Here is a 6,004-nt window from a genome sequence, read left to right as displayed (position 1 = left end):
ATACTCTCTAACCATTGTCTGTGTTGCTGGTGGTGGTTTTCAATAAACAACAATTGGACTAGAGTCTTTATTCAGTATTCATCCCTAATATCCCTCAAGATTCTTCAGAGCTGCTTCAATGTAATGCGATGGATTGGTCATGCTATACATGCTATATGAAATAAAGTGCAGTCAGCAGTGTAGTGTGTAAACATTTAACCAGTGCTCCTACATCAGAGGCAATGCTTATAAGAAGAATCTCTTCATGCACATGAAGAATAATTGGTTAATGATTATAAGTTAGTGCTCTCAAACTAGCAACTACTTTTGTTTATTTAAAAAAATGTAAAAATAAGCCTCTTTTCAAACTGGCCTTTTTATATTCAAATACAGTGCTGCTGCTGTGGCAATTTGAGGAAGTGTGGGTGATTTGGGCGTTTTCCTCAGATGCTCTAGCTATCTCTACTGTATAAAGTGGGTTAAACAAAAGGCTCAAAGAAGACTTTAGGCCCGTTTCCACTGAAGAAGTTCCTAGTGCTATTTGAGGGGCAGGAACTTTACAGGAATGTCCTCTCACTCGGCCCTCTCAACCGCCGTGTCTCCACCGAGAGGGCGGAGTAGGAGAAAGGTTCCTGTCAAGTTACCGGGTTCTGGATGTGACGTAATTGTTGTGCAACCATTTTGACCGGGGTGATGCGGCAAAGAAACAAACAAAGAAGAAGAACAACAAAGAAGAAGAAGCAGAAGTACGAAGCAGAAGTAAGAAGAAGAAAGCAGACATAAGAAAGATGATTATCAACATGGAAGGAGCTGAGGTGGTTGCTGGGTTTCTGGCGTGTCTCTTCGTTTACATGACTCCTCGTCTGCTGAGTTTTAAAAATGCCGGCTATTTTGTCGCTTTCTGTTGACGTCACATCCCGCCTTGAGTATATCCAATCAGCACCAAGTAAACCCCAAGCCCCAGCCAGGAGTTTTTCGGGGCCGTTCTGAGTAGCTACTCCGTGGCAGGGACTTGTTTAGCCCCTGTAAAAGTTCTGAAACTCTGTCCTTCAGGGGTGGTCCCTGCGGTGGAGACACGCACCAACGGCCCCGGCCCCATAAAATGACCCCGAAGTTCCTGTGGTGGAAATGGGCCTATTTAAGTAAATGAAATTAAGAACAATAAAGTGTACAAACCATAAATACATATGTAGCGTAATTGTTTTTACACATTCAAAGGATAGCTAAATCCTCCAGATTGATTGATTTCAAACTGAGTGATGGGGGACAAAATCCACTGTCCATGTGTGCATCTATACATCCATATTTGTCTTATGAAGGTGATATAAGGCTTCAGCAGTCTAAGTTAGACAAAGCATGCTAGTATCATCCAAACTCTTTTTAGTGCTTCGTAGAACTCTGCAGTGACGTTCCTCTTTGTGCTGTTACCCCTACACTGCAACTCTGCACACAAACAATATCTGAATTAATCAAAACTGGAAAGTTGTACCAGTGGTGTACAGTAGTTACAACAGGCCCAGTGCACGCTATTGTGACGGTCCTGATAGTGACGCTGTCATGCACATATTGTCTTGTCACATGATCTGAGACTTCACATTGGATAACATTAACATATTACCCAGCAATCATTAATGCATATCTGTGTATCACAAAAAATACCAAAGAAAATGGAAAATTATTAATTTAACAATTCCAGTGGTTTATCATAGTTTATTTGGAATATGCATATTGTTATCGATGCTATTGTCTATTTTACGGAGATGACAGAGATGGGTTTGCTTTTTTCAAGGTCATAAAGCAAATGGTGCTATTTTTAATCTAATTAGAGTTGTTCTTTGAAAACAGGCATATTTCCAAGGTGGCAATCACACCCCGGAGCTGTACTAAAGAGCCTAATGACATGCAGGCTGATTATTTTCACAGTATCAGTTCCTCTAAGTTGACACATGTAAGTGTATTCAACCATTTGATACTTAAACTATGTCAGTTTCTCCATCACCAGCTACCGCTGCTCACAAAACTTCTCTTCAATGCATTACCAGTCATCGTGTATGTTTTACAAAAATAAACATAAAATATTCATTTTAATGCACTGATTCAACATCCCAGTTGTATGTATAATCTATGTAAGCTCAGTATGTTGTTACATCTTGTTGATACAGCACATCTTCTTTGTAGTGTCCATGTTGTTTTGTCATTATAACTAAAACTCATGAGCATACAAAAGTTGGAAGAACTGAGTGGCTGAGGAGCACGTGAATGCACCATTGGGCTTGGCAGGTGGAGGTCTCGACTCAAGTCCGATGTAATCAGCCTTTGCTTGTTACTTAGTGCTGTTGCTGCACTATATAACCACATATTGGCACACAAAAAGCTGGAATTAGTCAGCAAGCTTTAAAATTTTAATTAAGCTGCATCAGTAGCCAGAGAAAAGAGAAGTAATAGTCATTGTGATACAGATGAGATACAGATAAAGACATACTTCCTCCGTTAATGTCACAGGTGCATTTATCAGATAATCTAAAAAGTACATTATCGGCGGTCACTTGAGGCAAGTACCACTGTCCTGATGGGCTGTCTATTTGTGGGTCCCATACTTGGTACAGTGTGATGAGGGGAATGTGGTGGTTGAACATGTTTCTCTTGCAGTGTTGTTGCTTTATCTCTGCGGTACAGCATAGATGTCTTCCAGGAGTACTTATCAAGTGCGGTGTGCTCCCAGTTGCTCTGAGTGATGTGGAATTTGTTTAGATTAATTTTGATAATGTCCTGTATACATAATTATATATATATAAGATCTGTTTGGGGAGTCGTGTGTCAGATATGCAGATGACATGGCCTGTCCATCAGAGTTGGTGCTGCATTATTGTAGTGGTGATGATGGTCATGTTGGCAATGATGTTAGTGTGTTTGTCCTCCCATCTGTCCACTGTTTATCTTAATGCGAGTAATTATTGTTTTGGAGCTGTCACACACACATAGGACTCTAGTTTCGCAGACCGGGCGAGGCGGGGGCGCAGCGCACCTGCGCTTCGCCAACTGGGTGTGGCCTGGCAGATTTTGCAAGTTTGGCACACCGTGCGCCCTGGCGCAGCTACTCCTCTTTCCCACCTCCGTCCCTCCTACCTGCGCAAGTCGGAAAGAGGGAGGAGAGAAGGCGTGGAGTGGGTTTTACACACATCACACCAATCAAATGAGCCCCTCTCCTCGCCCTTAAATGCGCTGCGCGAAGGCGTAATGAGAGTTTACTCAATTCGCCATGGCAGAAGAGAGCAGCAGCGTCAGACGGCCAAACTTCTCCCAGGAGGAAACTGATGTTTTGGTCTGAGAGGTCCAAGCTCGCAGTGTCCGAATATACGGAACTGTGAGCAGACCTCCATGGGCTGATGATGCAAAGGTAGCCTGGGAGGAGGTCACCACAATTGTAAATCAATGTTGCGTTTCTCTTGTGCGCACGCGCACTCTCTCTTTCTATCTCGCAGTCTCACTCTGTTTCTTTTCTTTTGACTTTTCTAAGATGACAGATGCTGAATATATACTCCCTATCTGATGCTGTGGCTGTTTGTGGTTGGCTGAGAGGGATCTGAACTCATTAGTTTGCAGCTGTGTTAATCAAATCAGGTTGGGTTTCCATTACGCGTGCCAAACGTGCCAAACGGTGCCAATCCCCTTTGATCTGACATCAGATGTGACGGGACAGTCGATATAGAGATACATTTATGTGCTGATTGCAGATAGTTGCATTGAATAGTGGTTTTGTGGGTATTTATTGCATCGTTAATGTGGCTGATATTCTGGAAACCTGCCTGTGAGGTTTTGGTGACGTGTGCGCACTGTCCGCCGGTCAGCCAAACTTCCACTACACCGGCTGCGCTCCCCCTGCGCTGACAGTAGACCTGGTTTCAGCTGGCGAGCTTTTAGCGCACCTTCGGCAAAGGCTTTTGGCACGAAACTGTCACTGCGCCAAGCTGGATCTGTCGACACCTCCCCCTGCTGCGCCGCCACACCCATCTCAGCGCACTTCAGTCTGCCAAACTACCAAACTGAGCGCGCCTCGGGTTGCGCTGCTCGAAACTAGCTTTGCGCGGGGTTCACCACCCTGAGCCACCCTGCGCTGCGCCGGGAAACTAGAGCCCCTTAAAGTTAAGGAGTCCAATATCAGATAACCCATAGCTGAATAAGAAAGCCCTCTATTAGTATCTCTGATGTTCCTGTTTATAGTGCAGTTAAAGCAACACTATGGAGGATTGCGCTTTTTACTACGCTTGTTACTGTAAATAAGTGCGATAAAACCTCTGCCAGCCAAGCCAATACTTTATCATTACATGTGATCAGCATGTGGAAAGCCATATTTCAATCTGCTCTGTCCACAGTCTCTCATTCACCGCTATTATGATTTACGACCATGGTCGACACAAACACATCGCACACGCGGTGCTAACAGCAAAGTTTTAAAGACAAACTAAAATGAAAGCTGTCTGTATGTAGGCTAACACCTTATCTTAAAATGTACCTGAGGCAGCCGACCTGCAGACAGTGAGTCTCCTAAGTAGAGGGGGGACAGCAGTAACAGCGCCAGGTCACCATCGGTCGGGCATCCCTCCTCCTCTTTCAGCTCTCGCCAGCGTGTGAAAGCTGGGCCAATATTAATCCTTGTTCGAGCTCTCCCGTTTTCTTTTGTTTGTCTCCTCAGACAACACCTTCACCTTCTTCCTTTTCTTTGTCGCTTCAGCCATGACAACCACATCTAACTTCGTTCACCTTGGTTCAGCTACGCTACTCTATAGAGAGGAGGGGGATGTGATGAGAGGGGGATATGACATATGGCGTAAGGCAGCCAAATTTTGTAGTCTTTTTTGTGTCCGGGTTCCTACCCGAACTGCATAGTGCCAGTGCAAGTGAAACAGACGCTCTCAAGCAATGATGGAGGTGTCATCCAACCTATTGTGAGTTGATGTACCATCACAAGGATCTTGGATGTATATTTTTTGAGGGCTCAAAAACTCCATTGTGTTACTTTAACCACTGCATGTCCCAGAGTTCAGCTATTCATTCATACCATCTCATACTCATATAATTACTTCAACATGTCACAGTATCCGAAACACACCCTTACTCTAAAAAACTATGTACAGCTTGTTCGAGCTTGTTTTTATTCAGTAGACTGTACAGTCAGTTATTGGCCTTCTCTTAAAATCTTGATTCAAATACAAATGACTGAATGTGGGTTCTGTATGTGATGTAGTTATAGAAGCTAGTGGTCATATTAGGGGGTGAGGAATTATACAACCATTGTTGTTTCTAATACAGTCAATGCACTATACTGTTGCCATTTATGATATACATGCTCAGTTAAAGGTTAACGCTGAATTAATGAATTACATTTAGTTCAAACCAGTGTCAGAACAAAAGCCTTGTGTCTTACACTTACTTTAATAGGAATGCTAAAGATGCCATGCCAATGCCAGTTGGGATACTGTTATGTTGATAGTAAATTCTTTTTCATGAAACACATCTATCAATCTTTTTTTCCCAAGTTTAACCACTCAAAACTGATGAAACATGCACGAAAAAGATATGTTAAAGCCTAAAAACATCTCAACCAAGGAGGAAGATTACTTAAAACTGAACAAGGATGGCGATAGTATGAAAAATGTCACAGACAGAAAAGTATGTAAGATAAAATAGTGCCTTTTCATAAAGCAGGTATGTAACATTCACTTGTTGACACAGTGCAGATGAAACTTCACATTAAGTTTGGAGGTTATTGTTTATGGTGTTTGACTCGCATTGTATTGCAATCTTACAGGATCATGCAGTTTGTGCCACTAAAAAAACGGGAATGATAATGCAGAGGAAGGTTTGCCTCCCCTGAGCATGTACCCAAGAATATGCATACATTACAACTGCAGCAGTCATAGCTTCTAGTTTGAGTTGAGGAAGAAAAACTTTCTGAAATGAGGAAGAAGACCACGAGAGATAGTGCTCTATTTATGCAGTGATGAACATAAAAGAAGAATCAGAT

The sequence above is a fragment of the Epinephelus fuscoguttatus genome, linkage group LG3 (genome assembly GCF_011397635.1).
Source record: "Epinephelus fuscoguttatus linkage group LG3, E.fuscoguttatus.final_Chr_v1".
Lineage (NCBI taxonomy): Eukaryota > Metazoa > Chordata > Actinopteri > Perciformes > Serranidae > Epinephelus > Epinephelus fuscoguttatus.
Note: the sequence above shows the minus strand (reverse complement) of the source record.